Genomic DNA, 21,051 nt, shown 5'->3' on the forward strand with positions numbered 1-21,051 from the left:
GGAGCTTGGCCCAAGGGCTGCAGGGCTACCCATGGCCTCCAGGTGAACCCAGCCCATTCCCTGTGGCCTCAGGAACTGGAGGCTTACCTGTCCACAGGCTGGGGGTATGGTGGGAGTGCAGAAGTTGGCAGCCCGACCCAGTGAGGGCAGAGATCTGAACAGAGGCCCTCAGCCCTCTCCAGCCCCCTCTCCTGCCCATTCATGCTCTCCCAGGCCACAGGCTCTGGGAGGCAGCTGCCCCCAAGGCTGCCTGGCCAACAGGGACTCAGAAAGCAAATAGGCCAGAGAGCAAGGAAGACTCTTCCAGCTGGCCGAGGGCCCACCAGGGACAAAAGCCTCTTGGCTTAGTGCTGGGGAGGAACACAGATGGGAGGGGGTGCGGGCCTGCCTGGGGCCTGGCCTTGCTCGAGATTACCCCAGGGACAGGGACAGAGACGGAGACAGGGACAGAGCAGGGATCCAGGTCTCCTGCATGTACCAAAGGCAGCCCAAGGGCCTCGTCATGAAGCGAGCCCACAGCAGTCCCTCCTGGCCCCGGGAGGCCCTGAGTGGTGAGAAGGTGGGTCAGCCCAGCTTAGGCAGGAACTGACTTTAGCCACACCCTGGCCGCGAGCACAGGACACTGATGACTTGTCCAGATTACCCCAATCAAACAGGCCCTGGCGGGGCCTGTAGACCCAGCTTGATGCTTTGCCTGCAGGGAGGAAAGCCCGGGAGGGACTCAATCGGAAACTGCCAAAGGCCTAAAGTCTGTGGCCCTAAGACAAGCAGAGTAGAAGACAGAAGTCAGCGTCAGTCTGGTGGGAGGCCAGCACCCAATGTCCCAGGAGGAGCTACAGGATGGCAGTAGTAAGCCTCACGACCCCAGAGATACGCAAATTGAGGCTGGGGACGTACAGGCCTAGGCAGCATTCTGGGATGCTGACCCAGCAGCTTTACAACCACCTCTGCCCAGAATCCACATTCAGTTGTAAGTGGCATGATGGCGGACCTGCGTGACGTCACCCTCAGCCCTGGCCACCCAGCTCTACCCCTTTTCTGAACAGGCGTTTCCCAGAACAGCCTGAGCACACCAGCCTGTGGGACTCTTCCAGGTTGAATACCCTAGATCTCATCACAACAGAGACAAGGTCTGATGATGCTCTGCGTGGCCCTGATGCCGGCTCTCTACACCCCCTTGTCTCAGGCACCTGGTGGGCTCTGCCATGGGCCTATCCTGGGGAAGTACGCCTAAGCTTCCTCAGAACCCAGGGAAGCCTGTGGGATCAGCCATGCCCTGCTCCCTAGCCAAGAGCCAGCTCTCTCCTAGGCCTCAGCTGGGCCTGGCCCTGGGCCCACCCTAGAATGTTGCTGGATTCCAGTTCAGCAGTGATCACGCAGGGTGAGGGATGTATCTTTTGTGGAGCACGGGCCTTGTATAGACTTGAGTGCCAGGAAATGTTTGTCAGAGGAAGGAAGGAGGGAAGAAGCAGGGAGGAGGGAGACAAACAGACACATGAATGCAGGTGGGCTCTCAGAAGCATGGCCCCAAAAAGCCACCACAGCCCTCCTCCTCCAGGCCCCCAGGGACGGTGTCATCTATGCAAGACACAGTATGCAGGATGACAAACCTCGATGAAGGCCCGGGGAGGCCCCACTCTGCAGCTGCCACTTCCCCTGGTGCTCTGCTGCCCATGTGGGCTAGGAGAAGGCCCCCAGGTGTCCAAGCCCAGGGCCTCTGTGTTCTGCCCACATGCACACATTTGCTCTGGAAGCCCAGGCTCTGGCTCACACCTCCCTAGAGGAAGGGGACACTCTCCCTGGCTAGAAACACCTGCTTGGTCCATGAGAGGCTCGGTGGTGCCTCTCACTGCTCTTCCTGGTTCTGCAACAATGTAGGGGTTGCATCCTCCTGGAATGGCAGTGGGGTGCGAAATGGCCAGCTCATGACAAGATCAACAGAGGTTTTGCAATGAAAGGTGATACTGCCCATCCAATGGGAAGAAAATATATCACAGAGGTGAGGGTTTGACAAAGGTTCCAGAAGGTCTGTGTTCTGACAACCCCTATCCCTGCCCAGCCCAGGTCCTGGCACACAGTAGGTGCTAATAAATCAGTGGCCTGATGGATGCACGTGGGAGGCCTGGCTTCCACACTCCTGCCACAGAGGTCAGGGCTCTAACGCATACTCCGGGGGCCATACACGCGGTGCCTGTGCCCATGTGTGCCCCTTTCTCTGGCAAGGACTCTGCCTTTCTGGGCTCCCCCTGGTCAGAAGGTGCCCACCCTCTCCATTTAGGGCTGGGAGGGTTCTCTGTTATCAAGCTCTGTGCCTTTTCTTGACAAGCGGGTTGGGGCGGGGAGGTCAGAGGTCCAGGGAGGGCAGAGGATCAGAGCAAGGCCATTCCCCAGCCCAGGCCTCCCCATACCATATTCTGAGGCCCAAGAGCTCTGGGACCCAGTTCAGGGCTCCCTGATGCCCATGGCGATCCTCACTGCCACCACCCACACCAATGCGGCCTTTCTCCCTGGCTCTGTGTCACGGCCTCCTGGCTGCAGCTGGCCTGAACTGCTTACTTGGACAAATAGGGAGAGAAAGCAGCCACGTGATGGCTAAGGTTTCCTTGACCAGGGACAGGGATACACACACACACACACACGTACACTACACACACGTACACTACACACATGCACAGCCATTTGTGGGTCAGGTGGTCATGTGGCCCAGGCTCCTGTGTCTCTGAAGGACAAGTGACCGGCTGCCCTTCTTCACTCAGAAGAATGCCCTCCCCCAGCACTTGTTTTCTGCTTCCTGGATGTGCCAGGGGCTTGCTGGGTGGGAAGGCCAGCAGAGTGGGGGAGGAAGCGGGAGCAGAGGGAGGGGGCAGAGCACCCGCCCAGCCCCAGCCCTGCCTCTGTCTGGTGTTTTCCTTCCGCCCTCCCCAGCCAGAGGGCAGATGTCTGCTGGGAAACTGTGGCTGCCCAGCCGTTCTCTGACTACAGGGACAATCCCCACACTCAGGGAGAATCCCAAAGCCCAACGTTGGGGCCACACAGGAGGGAAGCAGAGTCTCAGAGAGAAGTCCCTGTGATCAATGGCAGAGCTGCCAACATGCTGCAGCTGGACCAGTGGTTTTGTAGCTGGAGTCCATGGTATATTATAGCCTTTGGGGCATTTAGGGGGTGAGGGAGGGTAGAAAAAGGGGGTGTCTAGTCCGACTCAGCAGGAGCAGCTCTGCCTTTGGTCTGTTGCTTGGGAAAGGTCTGTGGGCCAGAGTCTTGAGGACTTTTCTAGCACTGGGGATGTGTGCCTCCGCTACTACCCCAGGGTGGCAGGCTTGTCCTCACAGCCTGAGATGGTCCCACTAAGAGGGAAGGAGGCCACATCTCTTGACAGGCAGAGCTGAGACCCTGCTGTAGGGGAGGAAGGCTGAGGGGTGGAGAGTGGGGAGAGGGAATGCCAGCTCTATGCGGATCTGCATCCAGCTCCCACCCTGCCCTGGCCTCAGGCCTGACCCCCAGGACTCCAGAAACTCACTGCGGATGCATCTCAGGAAGGCCACAAAAAATGAAAGGCATAGCCAAGAGTTCCCAAATAAAAGCTAATTCCTGGGCTGGGTGTGGTGGCTCACACCTATAATCCCAGCACGTTGAGAGGCTGGGGCGGGAGGACTGCTTGAGCCCAGGAGTTTGAGACCAGCCTGGACAACACAGTGAGACCTTGTTTCTAACAAAAATTTGGAGATCGAGACCACAGTGAAACCCCGTCTCTACTAAAAATACAAAAAATTAGCCGGGCGCGGTGGCGGGCGCCTGTAGTCCCAGCTACTCAGGAGGCTGAGGCAGGAGAATGGCGGGAACCCGGGAGGCAGAGCTTGCAGTGAGCCGAGATCGCGCCACTGCACTCCAGCCTGGGCAACAGCGTGAGACTCCGTCTCAAAAAAAAAAAAAAAATTTTAAAAATTAGCCAGGCATGGTGGAATGCAGCTGTAGTCCCAGGTATTGAGAAGGCTGAGTGGGAGGTTCAGCTGAGCCTGGGAGGTCAAGGCTGCAGTGAGCCACTGCACTCCACCCTGGGTGACAGAGCAAGACCCTGTCTCTTAAGAAAGAAAAAGGCTAATTCTGGCTAAGCCCCTCCCTCCACTAAAGCCCTTCACATACGTTATCTCACTGACTCCTCACAATAACTCTATGACTCTGTGTTCTTCACCAATCCCCCACCCCACCGTCTCAGGGCTGCACAGGGCTGGGCAGCCCCCAGCCCAGCACACCTGTCTGTTGCGGGCACTCAGCCCAGAATGCAGCCTAGGGAAGGGCTCTACTGTGGAGGCAGGTAAAATTATCACCCCATTTTACAGATGCAGCACAGAAATCAATGTGAACTAACCTGAAGGTCACACAGTTAACAAGGGGTGGGGTGGGATTTGAACCCGGAGACCCCAACCCTAGACTCTGTGTTGTTCACCAGTCCCCCACCCCACCATCTCAGGGCTGCACAGGGCTCCTCTGGTGGTCCCAGCCCCTAGCCCAGCACACCTCTCAGGCTCTGTCGCGGGCACTCCGGAATGCAGCCTCGGGAAAGGCTCTACCGTGGAGGAGGAGGGAGAGAAGACCTCAGGAGAGGAGGAGCACTGGGATGGAAAGGTGAGCAGAGGAGGCAGGAGAGAGAGTCTTGGCAGTAGAGAAAGATACAGAAAGGGAGGAAGAGTGAGAGGCAAGGCATGAGCGGAATAGAGAGAAGGAAGGAAGATACATAAAGAAGATACAGAGAAGGAAGATAGATACAGAAACAGGGAGAGGGGGAAAGAGGGCAAGAAGGAGGGAGGAGGGGAGACAAAGAAGAAAACAGAAGGGGAAGAAGGTGCAGCTGGGCAAGAGGAAGAAAGAAGGAAGGAGGAAAGCAGGAGACAGATGGAGGGATGGCGAGGAGGTGTGAAATGAGCCACCAAGAAGCTGAAGGGGATGAAGAAGCCAGGAGCCACAGAGACAGACACACAGCAGAGAGGAGGTCAGGGCCTTGGAAAACCGAGAGGCAGACGGAAAGCAAGCCCGCCCACCGAACATCGAATACCTAACAGGAGATGACAAATCAAATGGGAATTACTGCGGTAAAAACATAATTAGAAACTTGATTGAAGTTAAACAGAATTTACATAACACTGCAAATTAACTTTACACGGAAACTATTCACTGGGAAGGCAATGAAAAGGCATTTCATTAGTAATCTATATTTAAACAATAGGCACAATGGAGCCTTCTGATGAGGAGCTTGGTGCCTTCCACTGGAGCCAGTGCCAAAGACTGCAGGAAGACCAAGCACAGTGGGTACTCCAGGCAGAAGTGGGCAGGGACCAGGGGGATCCCTGTGCCTGCTTGTGGGGTGGGGTGGGGACACAAACAGGCCAGGTGAGCTTCTGGTGCCAGTTCTGTCCTTAACTTGCTGCGTGGCCCTAGGCAAGTGTCTTACCTTCTCTGGGCCTCAGTTTCCTCACCTGCAAAATGAGGACAGTGGAGGGGCAGTCTATAAGCCTGGATAATCTAAGACAGTCTGGGAGATGGTAGAGGGTTATTAGAGCATGGGTTCTGGAGTCAGACGGACGCCGTTCCTGTCCCTTGTGAGCTATGGCATCACGCAAGAATTTTCCTCTCTAACCTGTTTTACCCATCAGTTCAATGGAGGTAAGTCCAGTCCAGTCCCACCTGATGTCACCAAAGCAGTACAAGGATTTAGGGAGAGAATGGGTAGGGACCGGCTTAAGGAAAAGTGAGTCTAAAGGCATGGGATTACTCGTCCCCTCCACCGGGCACACTAATGAGATTACCCGAAGCCTCCTGCCATGGCCCTGCCACGGAGCCATGCATCATCAGAGCAGCTGCTGCTGCTGTCCTAGTCCTCGATGCAGAGCTGGAGGGACATCTGCCCCTGACTCTTTCCCAAGGGAGAGGAGGTCCACAAGTCCCTGCCTGGCTCCATTCAATTCTCAGCCTGGAAAAGTCTCCTGAACCTCCTCTCACGTCCCAGTCATGTCAGACCGCACTCACTCTGCAGACGTGCTGGACTGTGCTCCTGCGGCTCCTTTGCCTGGACACACTCTTCTCTCCACCCCCACCCCCCCGCCCGCATCGCACCTTGCACACCTACCCGGCCTCTGGCCTTGTTCAGGGCAACTATACTGTATGCAGCCGTTCCTGACCAAGCCAAGGCCGTTCTCTCTGCTGGGCACCTGCAGTGCTCACTGTTATGCTGGAAGGTGTGGGTTCTTTACCTGTCCCCCCACCACCCCATCTGGACTGCCAGTTCTCAGCGTAGAAACCGTCCACTGTCATCTCTGCACACCCTGACTCGAGCCCTTCTTTTGGCACAACACAGGTACTTAGAAAACCCTGGTTGACCTCAGAGTGGTCAAGGGAGGCTTCCTGGAGAAGGTGGGACTAGAGCTGTATGCTGAAAGGGGAGAGCACCTGACAAGACCCACAACTCTATTGTGGAGGGAGGGGTGACTGGGCCTAGGATCAAACCTCAGCCAGAGCAGAGGGATAGCTCAGAAACTCCTGGGTCTGTTTCCAGGGTCTCAGGGTGCCCTCTCTTGTGAACTGCAGTACAGGGCAGCTGCAGCACCCCAAGACATACTACTGGTGGGTGGCAAAGCTGGAATTCTAAGTCAGGCTCAGGTTTCTGAGCACCAAAAAGGTACATTCAGGAGCCAAGGGAGAGATGGAGTGGTGGGGAGCTCCTGGAAGGTCGGGAGCACACCTGTTCCTCGGGATCCTACCCAGCCCAGGGCCTGGCCTAGAGGGGCCACTGCTGATGTTTGCAGTAGAGGCTGAGAAAGAGAGAGACAGAGATGGAGAAAGAATGAGTGATACAACACTGACACGCATGTACATGATTGCCCACCAAAGGCAGAGAGCTCCCTCCCCTAACCGGGAGCAGGCGCTCTGACACACACTCGTGGCCTGGGAAGGTTCACGTCTTTTAGGATAAAAGATCCACACGATGCTCAATAGGGAGCTGCTCGGTGCCTCTCCCCCATGGGCAGCACGTGAGCTGCCACCTGGAGCCCTGTGTTTTTGGACAAGGGGGACGAGCCCCAGAAAGCAGGAAGGAGGTCCGTAGTGCTAGCTGAAGAAAGTGCGAAAGTGGACAGACATCAGGGCAAGACGCTCAGCCGGGGTCAGGGAGTGCCGGCCAGGGTGACAGGGAGAGCCTGGGCGTGCGCTCGCCCACAGTCCCTAGCTCCCGTGTGGCCAAGTGTGGGCAGTAAGGCGGTGTGGTCTCTCCTCCCTCTCCATCAGCCCTCTCCAAATATGGCTGGTTTACTGAGGCCTCTGAGCCTTTGCGTAGGCTGTTCCCACTGCAGCATACAGAGTCCTTTCCGCGCACTGCCCAGCAGTCTTGCTTGTCCGCTCAGAGCCTGCTTTCGGTTCCCCTCCCTGGCTGCACCTTCTCCAGCTCCTCGGCAGACCCCTTCCCCACCCTCACTCCCCAAAGGGCTGGGTGCCCCGTGACTCACACTCAGGCTCCTGACCCTCTCAAGCGCCGCACACTTCTCAAGTGATCTCATCTGCCTCACGACTTGCAACACCATCAATCCACGACAACTCCCAAATTTATATCTCTAGTCCAGGACCTCTCTCTGCCTTTCAGACTCATATATCCAGCTGCCCACTCAATCTTTCCACTTGAACGTCTCAAAGGCATCTCAAATTCAGTGTGTCTGAAACAGAACTCCTCAGCTTCACACAGCCCTCCCCGGCCACTGCCCCTGGCTGAGCAAATAACCACCTCCCTTCTACCACTGGCTCCTGTCCCAAACCCAAGGGCCTTCCTTGACTCCCCGTCTTTTTAAATCCTCCACCTCTAATCCACTAACGAGCCTGCCTTCAGCCTTCAATGGCTTCCCACCTCTTCCTCCACTACCCCTTCGTCCCCGTTCCCATCACCTCTACCTGGATGTGGGCAACAGTTTCCCACCTATCTCTCTGTTCCACGCTTGTCCGCCTACACAAGTGGGTCCTCCATGATCTCTCTGACTTCACCTCCTATCCTGACATCCTCCCGGCCACACTGGATTACCTGTATTACTTTGAACAGGTCAGGTACACCCCTGCAGACTCCCTGGCTGCATTCAGGTATCTGTTAAATGGCCAACTTAACAGAAGCCTTTCTTGGGCCAGGCGGAGTGGCTCACACCTGTAATCCCAGAACTTTGGGAGGCTGAGGCAGGTGGATCACTTAAGCCCAGGAGTTCGAGACCAGTCTGGGCAACATGGCGAAACCCCATCTCTACTAAAAGTACACAAATTAGCCAGGCATGGTGGTGTGTGCCTGTAGTCCCAGCTACTCAGGAGGCTGAGGTGGGAGAATCACTTCAGCTTGGGAGGTCGAGGTTACAGTGACAGAGTGAAAGCCTGTCTCAAAAAAAAAAAAAAAAAAAAAAAAAAAAGAAGCTTTCCTTGCCTTGTGAAAGGATACTTTACACTGTATACTCTGTGCTCCTACCTGGCTAAATCCGTCTTCTTCAAACTTAGCATCACCTGATCCATTCACTTTTTAGGTATTTACTGTCCATGCCTCCTCATGAGAATACAAGTGCCACAAGGGCAGGGAGTTTTGTCCGCTGTATTCCCTGCTATAGCTCCAAAACTTACAGAGTTCCTGACAGACTTTCTCGGTAAACACCTGGGGAATGAATGCATGAGCAATGCCGCCTCCTCCTCCCCGAATGTCTGCCTGCAGAATCAGCCATGTCCTCCCACCCCCTCCCCTGTGTAGTCATGGTCACCACACAGGCTTTGAGCACTGCCTTATGGAACTCAGTCTGGCTTTGGGATCTGAGTCGGACTCCATTGCACACCACACCCTCTCAGGGCAGGGCTAGATTGGCTCCGTCTTCAAAACCCACCCCTGGGCAACAAAGTGAGACCCTGTTTCCACAAAAATTTAAAAATCAGCTGGGTATGGCGGTGCATGCCTGTGGTCCCAGCTACATCGGAGGCTGAAGTGGGAGAACTGCTTGAGCCTGGAAGGTCAAGGCTGCAGTGAATCATGTTCATGTCGCTGCGCCCCAACCTGGGTGACAGAATGAGACCCTGCCTAAAAAAACAAAAACAAAAACCCCAACCCCTAATGCAGGCCTGGCCTGGTGTGAGACTCCATGAATATTTGATGAGTGAATCAAAGAGTAAATAGATGGGTGGATGAACAGCTGAGTGGATGGGGGGAATGGGTGGGTAAGTAGGTGGATGGAAGGATGGATGGGTGGTGGAGAGATGAATGGGTGGATGAGTGTGGATGGACAAAAAGAAAGAGGGATGGATGGAGAGATGGAGAGGTAAGTGGATGGATGACGGGTGGATGGAGGGATGGGAATCACAGGCACACAATACAGACTAGTGGTTGCTTGGCCTCAAAAGCAGAACTTCTCTTGAGAGGATGAGTACAGTATGGTCAAAGTAAAAGCACAGAAGCTGGAATGGCAAATAGGATGAAGCCAAGTTGCTGTGGCGTGGCCAGAGCTCACTGTGTGATCCCTGGCAGGCATCATTAACTTCCCTGTGCTTTGTTCTCGTGGTCTGAAAATGCAGATAATAATTCTTGCCCAGAGCTGACAGGGAGAACTTTGGAATTGTGAATGCTTCCACAAAGGAGACCACAGCCACATCCCCAGCGGAGCACATCTTCAGCCAGGTCTGCTCTGGAAAATCCTCTCTTCTCAAGCCCCACATGGCACTGTGGACCTCATGGCCTTAGAATCCCACATCCACAAGGGCTGGGACCCCTGGCTACACTCCTAGAGTTCCAACTGAGCCAGGCTGCTAAGATGGCTCAACCAAATCAGACATAACTGACTCAGAGACTCCTTGAGAACTGAGGTAAGTGTAGGACCTGAGCCCAGTGCCCCATTTTGGAGACAGACAAACTGACACCCAGAAGCCTTTTCTGGCAGTATGAGCACCACACAAGGAGTTAGGGACAGGCCCTGCAGCCAGGCCCAGGAAAGGCAGGGAAAGCAGCTGAAAACCCTCAGCTCTGGGCCAGCCACAGCACTTCCAGGCTGCTAGAGCTTGCCCCTGGCCAGGCTTAGGTGATGGTACGGTCTGGGCATCGGGGGCTGGTGTTACCTTTCGGGGTATGGCAGCTCAGTGAAAACAGCAGCTCCTCTCCTCACACCCCTTGCAGCATTGGTCCGACACCAATGGGCCTCCTCCTCTTCCTCCTGGGTACACAGGGGGGAGATGGGACGTGTGTGAGAGCAGGCCGGTGTGCAGACAGCCCGTCCACTCCCCTCCCACCTCTGTCCCTGCCGCCGAGCTAATCTCAGTGGCCTCTTGGGTCACTTAAGCACACCCCGGGATGCCTGATTTATCAGAGTTGGCTGTGTCTTCTCCGCCCAGCCGCACTCCAACCAGCAAGCCAATTCCTCCTAGTGGGATTTTGAAAAATATATAAATATAAGTTTTGTTTCTTCCGGGACTGGGGACTTGGTGCTGTCTTTCTCTTCCTAGCAAGAAAAGCAGAACACCATCACTTTCCTGTGCGGCCCCCAGGCAGGGTGACAGGGAGAAGCTGTCGGGGGTATTTTTAGCCGGGTGTACAAAGCCCTTGCCGTGGCCTCCTCTCTGCGCCGTGCCTGGCTTCGGGGAATTATCTCACACGGCCGGCCGGCAGCCACTTCCAAAGCCACTGTGTGACCCCTGCCTGAATTCTTTCCTCATTATGAATTGCTCACCAGATCCCTGACCAACACTTGGAGCCATTTTATGTGTGTACGCACCTCCTCGGGAAAACCGGCTCACTCCCTCGCCCCTCCTACGAGGTCCGGGGCTGCCTGTTTCGCTTATAACTGGGAGAGGAGGCCCAGATGCAGAGTTTAAAGCAGGAAAGAGCCCTGGTGAGGACTTAGATTGTGCTCCCCCAACTTCAGCTCTTCCCCCACACTCTTTAGGATTCTTGGTCTGAGCTGAGATCTACCTGCATGATGACTTAATTTAATGTTCACCTTCTACTCACTTTTTTTTTTTTTTTTTTTTTTTTTTTGAGACGGAGTCTCGCTCTGTCGCCCAGGCTGGAGTGCAGTGGCCAGATCTCAGCTCACTGCAAGCTCCGCCTCCCGGGTTCACGCCATTCTCCTGCCTCAGCCTCCCAAGTAGCTGGGACTACAGGCGCCCGCCACCTCGCCCGGCTAGTTTTTTGTACTTTTTAGTAGAGACGGGGCTACTCACTTTTTTTTAAGCTCCAATAAATCTGGCCTTGTCCAAAGCAATCATGCCCTTGAAATAATTGATTTGATAGGCTAGTTATATATTTCTAATACACTTTAATAAATTGTAATTAGTAAAACAAAAATACACGTCCCTTTGGGTAATACCTCATTCTAGAATCTTGCCGTAGATTACCAGAGTTACACGGGCCAAGCTTTGGCAAACTCCCTACTGTCTATCAGCCCTTATGTTGTGCAGGAAAGGGAGAGGCATGGAGGAGGGGCGGGCTGGCTGGTGGAGCCCAAGAACTGGTCAGCATATCAGGCCAAGGAATGTAAGGGGTCAGAGCTATGGTGTGCTGCAGCCTTTAGTACCGTCTCTCTTTCTAGCACTGGGCGAGACCATTTTTGGCCCCACGCTTGAACTAGGCTGGGAGGATCTAGGTGGATGAGCACAAGGCATCTTGGGGATGAGGTGTCCCAAAGGAGGACCAGGCCAAGGCCCAGGGCCCAAAATGGTGTCTTTCCCAGCATTCTCTTTGGCCTCTAGTTCACTCTGCTCCTCCCATCAGGCTCCTTTTGGCTGGAGTGAGGCCACAGGGGCCAGAAGGCGAATCCCCTCTCTAGGTATAGGTAGATCTGGAAGCGCAAAACATGCCCCTGAGCCCTACAACCTGTGCTCTTGGCGCTCTGACCCTGTGGGATCCTGGGGACCTTGCACTGCCTCTGGGCCTCTGCCTCCTTGTGTGTGCTTTGAGAGGAGGCTGGCAATAGTGGGCACCCAGCAGCACTGGGGCCTCACTGCTGCTCTCTGTCCTCTCCCACTCTGCCCACAGGTTGGAGACCCTGGCTGGGCCCCTGGCCTGGTGCCCGCTGCCTGCCCCTCCCACTGAGAACAGGATGTGGGTGTCAGGAGGTGAAGGAGAGTGTGGGGGTCGGGATGGGGAGTGGCCTCGGGACGGGACTTCCTGAAGCCAGATCGGTTTACCACAGTCAGTTGGGTCCAGGACCGCACAGCTGTGAGTTATAAATGTCCCTGTCAGAGCCTGGGCTGAGAGGCCCTGCTGCCAGCAGAGGCACCAGGGCCCACAATGCCCACGCTGGGAGCCCCCCCAGCCAAGGGCCCGTCCTCTCGGAGGTCCTCCCCCAGGGTCCAGCCCTCATGACCTCTGGGCTCTCCGGCCTCCTCTTGGAGAGAGATGGGTCTAGTACAGCCTTCCACTGCTCACCCCTTGCCCTTCCAGGTGCAAATCTTGTGGTCCCAGTTACCAGGAGAGCTCCCAGAGGGCTGGGACCATTCTGGGTCTGCACCCGGCAGGAACCTGAAGCTTGGCGCACAGCCAGTCACTCAACGACCGCTATAGGGGTGACTGTTCCAACTCACCAGCCTGCTTCCCACGGCCCCACCCGCCACTGCCTGCCCACCAGGGCACACACCGAGGGGGAGTGGGAAGGGAGAGGGGCCCGGCCTGCCACACCTGGTCCGTGGTGAGTGGGGGCAGCAGGGCTGGTCACCAAGTCTCTGGGCACAGGGCTCTGTGTCGTGCATATTCAGGGAAGACTCCTTCAGAGACCTTCCGTGAGGGACCCATTTTCCTTTGTCTGCCCCCTCAGGGCTCCCTCCATCTGGGGTGTGAAGTGTAGACCACAGCTCAGAGGCCAGCCTGCACATAACACCGCTGTCCACAGGGTGAGAAGACAGGTCCCTGGGACCCCAAGGCTGGGCCATCCTGTGAGGGCCACCGAGGTGGGCAGCACAGGGCTGGGCCACAGAAATACAATCACAGTAACAGAAACAATCAGGAATGGCTCAGGCTGCAGGGCCTGAGGCTTATACAATTTTGGAGGCCCTGTTTTAAAAATGATTTCAAATTACAAATATATATTTAGAATCAGAAAAGAAATCACAACAAATTTCTAGAATCTTAGGAATTCATGCCCCTTTCTCATGAGGCCCCTGTTTTAACAGTTTACCAGAAATACTTATATAGAAATGTTCCTGTTTGCAAACTGCTGCCCCTCCCACCTAGAACACTCTATAGCTCCCAGCAATTCCCAGGCTTCACCAAGGCTGTGCACAGGAGAGGCCAGGATGCCTCATCTTCATGTGCTTCCCTGTAAGCCTCCCTCTAACCATAGTAAGAGTGATGAAATGGATAGTGATATTTAACCTTTAGCTGTACTGTTCTAAGCACTTTATGTAAATTAATCCATTTAATCTTACCACAACCTATGAGGTAGGTATTGTACCCATTTTTAACAGATGAGGAAACAGAGAGGTTAAGAAACCAGTCCAAGGTCACACAACCAAGATGTGAAGCCAGACAGCCTGGCACGGATGCCATTGCCAGCCCTTCACCACTTCTCTCCACCTCCCTCAAGAGGCCAGAAGGGTCTCCTTCCCCGAGAGGATTCAATAGCAGCAGCAACCTAGGGCTGACACTGAGTAGGCCCCCTTCTGATGAAATCATGCATTCATTCTACACAGACGCACTGAGCACTCAGCACGTCCCAACATCTCGGCAGGAAACAGAAGCCTCCTGCTTACCTCACTCTGCTCAAGGCAGGGCTGGGATCCTCCCCACGGGCAGAAGTGGGCACCGTCTTGACTTCCTGGGACAGGCTGGGGAAGCCTAGAGAAGGGCTGGGCCTGCCCCAAGGAGACCCTGGAGGGTTGGGAGAGGGGGAAGGTTTGCCAAAGGTCACATGGCCTGTTGTCCAATTCTCTCATTTTACGGATAAGAAAAGGTGGCCTGGAGAGGAGTGACTTCCTGAGGGTCCCCTGAGAGTGGTGACCCTATATGAGTTCTGAGACTATCCTTCTGGAGGGGCGGGGCAGGTCCTGGAGGGCTGGGGTGGCCAAGGCCAGGCCTGGGGGAGGAGGCAGGTGCCTTTTGGCCCCTAGGAGCAGTGCCTTTGTCTTCTCTCTTTGTTTTCCATCTGCCCTCAGCCCCAGTGGCCTTCCAGGCTTCCCCTGATTGTGTACAGGGTGATAAAGGGGCTGATGAGCGGGAGATCTCTGGCGGCACAGACACAGCGGCGGCCGAGGGGGCCCCTGGAACTGGGCTCACTGCCGGCTGTACTGAGTCTTCCTCTGAGGGACACTTTGCACATGACTCTCAGAACGCTTTCAGCACAACTGTCTCCATCTTACAGAGGAGGAGACTGAAGCTCCGGGAGGCAGCAGCCAGGCCTGGAACCCTGGTCCTTGGACCCCAAAGCCTTGGGGATCTCCAATGGGCCACACTGACCCTGACCCTTAGCTCTCTGGCCACCCAGACAACACCTGGTCTTGTCAAAGCTGTTATCCCTTTAACTTGGGAACTGGGCATTTTCAGATTGGCCAGGAAGAAAGAGAGCAGGGGCCAGTGAGTGTCTCACCTTGCAATGTCAGGGAAAACAGGTGCACCGCATGCCCATGTGAAATGACACACTCGCAACTGGTGGCTTGGTGGGAAATGGGGTAGCGTCCAACCTCCTGGCCTCCCCCAACAGAGTCCCAGTGAAACTACCTCTGGGGGAACAAATGACTGCTCTCTTGTGGGCTACTTCTGACCAACTGCAGGGCTGGGAAGAGAAGGGCACAATATTAGGGCACCTTCTGCCCAGTCATGGGATGGGGCAGTGGTGGCTGCAGACCTGGCCCACCCTGCCCCAGGTCACTGCTGACCCTGACCTCAACTGCCTGGCCTTCTGACCTGGTCTTCTCAGACCCTCCTCAAGTTATCAAATAACCCACCCTCAGTTATTAGGTACTGTAAGCCATGTCCATGTTCCATCTTAATTCTTTATGTACTTAAAAATGTATTGACCAGGTGCAGTGGCTCATGCCTGTAATCCTAGCACTTTGGGAGGCCAAGGCGGGCAGATCACCTGAGGTCAGGAGTTCGAGACCAGCCTGACCAACATGGTGAAACCACTTCTCTATTAAAAATACAAAATTAGCTGGGTGTGGTGGCGCATGCCTGTCACACCACCTATTCAGGAGGCTGAGACAGGAAAATCACTTGAACCTGGGAGGTGGAGGTTGCAGTGAGCCAAGATAGCACCAGCCTGGGCAACAAGAGCGAAACTCCATCTCAAAAACAAAAACAAACAAATAAACAAAACAGTATTTAACTATTTAAATAACTTTAAACCAATTACTTTCTTTTTTACTTAGCCTCATCAAAAGCACTATGATCTGTGAAATCATGGGTTTGATGTACTAATTATATTTTTTTCCTTAGTTATGTGAAGATACACACATAATGTTAAAATTTGAAATTCACATGTGTCCGGATAGCCCACAGAGTGCAAGGCCAGTCCCGGGGAAGTCTCGATCCAGGCTGGGAGAAAGCCTTGCTAAGTGTGGTCAGGGTGCCGTGGAGCAGAGCCCAGGGCTGCCCAGGGCTTCCCAGGGAAGTAGAAGGAGGTGGAGGTTTTCAGAAGGGTACACAGAGGGTTCAGTTTGGGCCATGGGCTAATTGCCCGTTTCCTCCGCATGGGTTGGAGTTCGGTCCTCATGGTTCTTCAGCAGCAGATGCAGCCACCTCCCTGCAAATTCCTCCTGACAATAGTATATACTACAGTGAGATGGGCACTCGAGTCCAGTCTAGAATAGCAGTCTGACTCTGTCCCTGGTCACTGTTTTGCTGGGAGGTGCTAGGCCTCTCTCGGTCTCAGTTTCTCCATCTATACGGAAGCAGTGAGTGAGCCAGATGTTCCTCCCAGCTTCACCAATCAGACTGCAGCACCTTCCAGCTACCCTGCCCCAGGCCCCAGTGGCGTATGGTGCTCCTGGTGACCCTGGGCTTCATATAGGCCCTTGAACCCCCCAGGTGGGTCTCCCTTGACTCCTTCCTCCCATATCTGATCAGGGGCCTCAAGTGGTGTCTGGGGTGCAAATGGGAGACAGGGCCATCCTGTGTGACAGCTATAAAATCCGATAATCAGCTAATCACCAGCAAATTAGCATCCCATCTTTACATAGAACAAATATAGTATTTACGTAAAAGTTGTTAGGAGTTTCTCTCTTTTTAATTAGCAGAAATAAATGCAAAATGAATGGTAATTAGGCAGCTGATGGATTCGGTAGTACAATTATGCCTGCGGCAGTGCCCCAGTCCTTAAACACTGCATGCTCCGAGGAATCAGAGGAGCCTATTTATATGATTTATTTATAAAACAAAGTTAACAGGAACAGAGGGGCGAGGTCTGGGCACTGCTGGAGGAGGGGTCTTGGCTGCAGAGGCAAGGCCCTGGGAAGAGAAGGAGCTTCAGTGCCCAAGGAATATGGGGAGGAGGTTGCTTAGTGTTGAGCTATGAAAATGCACTACCAAGGCCCCCATGTGTCTATTTCAGGCCAGGCATGCGTTGCTGGGAATGGCCTCCCTGGCAGGAAGCAGGCTAGGGCGGTGTGAGGGGCTGGGAGCAGCTGTTTTTATACTCTTGTCTCTTTCTCTTCCCTGGTCCCTACTTCTCTCTTCTTTGCTGGCCCTATACTTTCACTGAGCACTTCTCTGTACCCCTGAGGTGCAGATGGAAGGGAATATTCTTCCTTTCCTCCCTGAACTCGGGAGAAACCAGATCCAGGAATAATGGAGGCCAACACAGTGGGAATAATTTCCAGACCAGCAGAGCACCCAATGCTGTGAGAGTACACAGGCAGGAGCCCAGAGGAAGCAGTCCCCAGGAAGAGGCACAAATTGGGTTTTGAAGGATGCACAGGAGTTTTCTGAGAAGGTGGGAAGTAGCCAAAGGACCTGCATGTGAAAAGGCAGGGAGGCAGGAAACAGCATCATGTGACTGCAGGAAAAGAGTGTACCGGAGGTGGGCGCTGGAGAAGCAAGCAGGGTCTTGGATGCCATTCTAAGGGCTTGGACGTTATCCTGGAAGCTGTGGAAACGTCTGAATCAAGGAAGTGGACAGCCTCTTTCCACCAACAGTTCTTGTCTTAGCTTCCCCTCCCCCACCCCAGAGCCAGCGAGGGGGCCAGGTCGACAGGCCATTAAGAGGCAGCTGGTCCAGCTCATCGGAGCAGGAGGCTAACCTGATTACAGGGACAGGAGGTCTGTCTGCGTGGGAGGGAAGGAGGAAGGGAGAAAAAAGGGAAGTGGGGCCTGCTGAGCCACCCCTGGGTGTCCGAGGTGAGGGGCCTGTCTTCCCTAGAACATGGCCCCTGGCCCTGCCCCCACCCCACTGCCTTACCAAGCCTGAGGGAGGGGAGAGAGCACTGTCTGTGGGGCCTCATCGCCTTCTTCCAGACCCAAACTCCAGCTCACCACTGCTTTGTGCTGTGACCTTGAAGAGCCATTTCCAATTCTGGGCCACACATTCTAGTCTCCAAAACAAAGGCTTGAATTAGAATAGGGGAGGAGGCAGCAGATTTGGCCCCCAGTCCCATCCCATGTAGTATACTTCTACGGGCATGGGTTGTCCAAACTTTTAGGAATTTAGGTGGGGCAGGCACTCTCCAGAATGCCACAGTCCTTGCTGCTCCCTCCTGCCTCACTCCAGCCCAACACACAGGCTTGTGTGGTATGCTGCAGGCAGCAGCTGAGTGGAGACACCTGCACGAGGACCTGGGCTCACACAGAAAGCCAGGTCAAAAAGGCTGGTGATGAGATTAGTTTCCCTGCCATGTATTACCCTTGCAGGAGGAGACATGGGAGCCGCTCCTGCATTCAAGACTTGGAGTGGACAAGCAGCCCTTCCGTCTCTCCAGTGACTACCCTGACTCAGTCTGCCGGCCTCTAAATGGGAACAATATTACCTGCCCACCCAAACCCCAGGGTCATAAGAAAGCTCAGAGAAGCCCGTGCACGTGGCAGTGATCTGAAAGTCAAAGCCCTGGGTAGTGGTTTAACCGTGACTTTGAACACTGCAGGTTCTGAAGGATTTCACAAAGGGAATTTTTGCACTCCCCAGCGCAGACAGCTCTCAAACCTCTGAAGCCTCCCTTTAAAACAGCAGTGCTCAAAGGTCTTTCAGCAGCCCCAGCAAGGTCTAGAAATGGTGTCTGAGCTGCTATCTGCCATCACTCTCAGGAACGCGCTCTGAACTTGTAAGGGAAGACAAAGATCACACCGCACCACTTCTCTGCTCTGTAAGTTGCGCTCCTGCCTTTGGCCAAAATCAATACAAATCTCCACTATGATTGTTCCACCAGAATAGGGCCGGGCCCTTGTGATGACATTCCCGCCCTGGCCGGCACGGAAGATCTCCCTTTATCACACGACTTCAGCCCCAACTCAGGGGGCAGTGGAGTATGGGGTGGGGGTGGGGTCCTGAATGAGGGGGACAGCACAGGGGAGAAGCAGAAGGGGCCATGCAGAGCTGCTCTAAGTGCCTCTCCAAAGACAAGCCTGGTGCTATTCATCAACTGGTTTTCAGGGCTGTGAGAAATCAATGGCATTTGTGCTGCAAACTCATCATTAGGACAGGAAAAACTCTGCAATGGAATTGATTTGTTTAAATATAATAACACAATTTAACAGAGAACTGTGGGGGTGGGGAAGGGACCGAGGCAAACAAAACAGGCAAGACAGCTCAGAGAACAGGGAGATGAACTCCCTGAGAAACCTTCCGGTGTGGCTGCTGAGCCCCAGTGCCACCCCCACCTGTCCCCAAGCCCCTGCCACTGAGGAAGCCAGAGTGGGCATGTGCTGTTCCCTTGCACAAAGCAGCTCAGGACTGGTCTCAGAAATGTCCTCAATGGGCTGTGGATGGGCCCAGAGGCCTGGCTGGTCATTGCTGCATTGTTCTTGGAGATGACTTTGCTTGGTGAATATCAGTTCAACCCAACAAATTCTTATTAGGCATCCACTGTGGTCCAAGCACCTGTGCAGGGCTGTAGGGGACACAGGAAGAACTCCTGGCCATAGCCTGAAGGCATTCCATGGTGATGGGGTGGATTAGGCCAGAATGCGAGGCTAGGGCAGGCTGGCTTCCTGAGGTCTCAGGAGATGTCAGGTGGGGGTACAGTGGGATGCCAGGGCAGGAGGAAGACAAAGAGAGAACAGTCCGGGCAAAAATGCAAGGACCCTTCAAAGAACTAAGAGGGCCCTATTTGGAAGACAGTGCTCATTTCATAGATATTGTACCTGCCTGATGATGACTGATGGGAGCTCACTTTATTGACCCTTAAAATGTTCTGGGGCCCTGCGAACACTTTATAAGTGTCACTTCATTGAATCCCACTATCCTGTGAAGGAGGGAACATTAATACCCACATTTCACAAATGATGTCATTGAAGCACCGAGAGGTTAAGTGACTGCCCAAGGTCACACGGTTAGTCAGTGACGGAGCCAGAATCGGACCCTCATATTATGAACCCAGCGCCTATGCACCAACCATGACACTTTCCTGCCATCACCGGACTTTGGCCAATGTGCTGGGGAGACAGATAACTCCTGCCCTCTGGGAGCTGGGGCATGAGATCCACTGGGCAACTGCATGGCGGCAGCTCAAGGGGGAGTCTGAGGAGGGCACGGAGGGGGCACTGCATCCATTTGGCACCTGGCTGCAGCTCTGCTGCAGGCTCAGCCCTGCATACTGGGTAGCGTTGGAGTGTTGACTGGACAGCGCTCGGCCTGGCACTCAGGGTGTCCCCAGACCCTTCACATGACCTTGGGGTCGGAGGGTGGAGGGCAGGCTGATACCAGAGAAGGCCTGGGTAGCTCTGGGCAGTCTTTCTGAGCTCAGGAAGGGCCTTAACGTCAGCCTCAAAATTCTGACTTTATGCATGGTGATGGGGGAAGCCAGAGACAGCTGGGAAGGGCTCAGGGATTCAGAAGCAGGAAGATGGTCCCCAGCAGGGCTGGGATGGTGAGAGGGTCACAGATCCAGAGACGGCGAAGGGGGCCTAATCGACTGCTGGAGGTGGGGGTCAGGGAAAGTGAGGTGTCAAGGATGACCCAGACTTCTCCCCGCAGCCCTCTGGGGGCTTGGAGGCCCAGCTTTGCTGAGCCAGCAGCTGCCTGCATCAATATGAATTGACCCAGAGCCCAGGGAGCACTGCACCCCTCCCCCAGGAAGCCCTGACTTGGGGGAGGGTACTGCAGGCCAGCAGGCCACCACCAACTCCGCTCTGTCCGCCTGCTGACCTTTCTCTTTTGTCAGCAGTGCACTCCATCAATGCACCGGAAGGGCCAGTGCGATCCCTCCCAACTGCCCAGGCCAGGGCTGGGGGCAGGGGCTCGCTCTGCCCTCCCTCTTTCAAGGAAGAGGTTTTCTGAACGTCTCTGGAAAGCTGGGAGCAAAGCCACCAAAGCCCTCAGTGCAAATGGAGAGACTGAAGCCTGGTGAGGGGCAGCTCAGAGTCCACCAGACAACTGCAGTCACAGCCTTGAGCAAAGAGCCCACCAGGCATGAGTCATGCCCCTCCTGCTGGCAGAGGGGAGGGAAGAGAGGAAGCCGGAGAGGAGACTGGAGCCAGGCCTTGGGGGATGGGCAGGCACAATCTGGCTGGGGGAGGGGTCTATAAGTTGTGGAAAGGGGCCAAGCAACTGCACCAGCAAGCCTCTGAGCCAAGGAGAGGATCCTGTGGGCTTTGGAGTGGGGCCAGTGGACGCAGGCCTTGGGTGGTCAACCATCCTGGTTTGCCCACAAGTGACAGGTTTCTGGGACACGGAACTTTCAATGCTAGAACCAGGACGGTCCCAGGCAATCTGGATGGCCACCCTAGTGGGGTGATGCTGAACTCTGGTTTTCAGTTCAACCGCTCTCTTTGTCTCAGTTTCCTCATCTGGAACGTAGAGCTTATAACAGCACCTTCTACATGGTTGCTGGGAGGTGGGGGAGAGTGACATTAAATAATGTATGTAAAGTGCTTAGCATCCGGCACAGCATCTGATAAAAATCATTAAACAAACGGCAGGTGGCCGC

At 54.7% G+C, this 21,051-nt stretch overlaps 2 protein-coding genes across 8 annotated transcripts in view; both read right to left on the reverse strand.

Moving 5' to 3' along the window:
* The window catches only part of PPIF (peptidylprolyl isomerase F), an 860,147-nt gene that overhangs the window by 202,634 nt on the left and 636,462 nt on the right, over positions 1-21,051 (reverse strand). The window lies entirely within an intron of this gene.
* ZMIZ1 (zinc finger MIZ-type containing 1) overlaps positions 1-21,051 on the reverse strand; it is a 241,636-nt gene that overhangs the window by 162,099 nt on the left and 58,486 nt on the right. For 6 of the 7 annotated variants that reach the window (XM_050803398.1, XM_050803399.1, XM_050803397.1 and 3 more), the window contains one exon: positions 10,105-10,199. The exons of the other annotated variant lie outside the window; for it this stretch is intronic. The gene's annotated coding sequence lies outside the window, so the exon portion shown is untranslated. Of the gene's footprint in view, positions 1-10,104; positions 10,200-21,051 lie in introns of those variants that run through there. 7 annotated transcript variants of the gene reach the window in all.

The sequence above is a fragment of the Macaca thibetana genome, chromosome 9, assembly GCF_024542745.1.
Source record: "Macaca thibetana thibetana isolate TM-01 chromosome 9, ASM2454274v1, whole genome shotgun sequence".
Taxonomy (NCBI): domain Eukaryota; kingdom Metazoa; phylum Chordata; class Mammalia; order Primates; family Cercopithecidae; genus Macaca; species Macaca thibetana.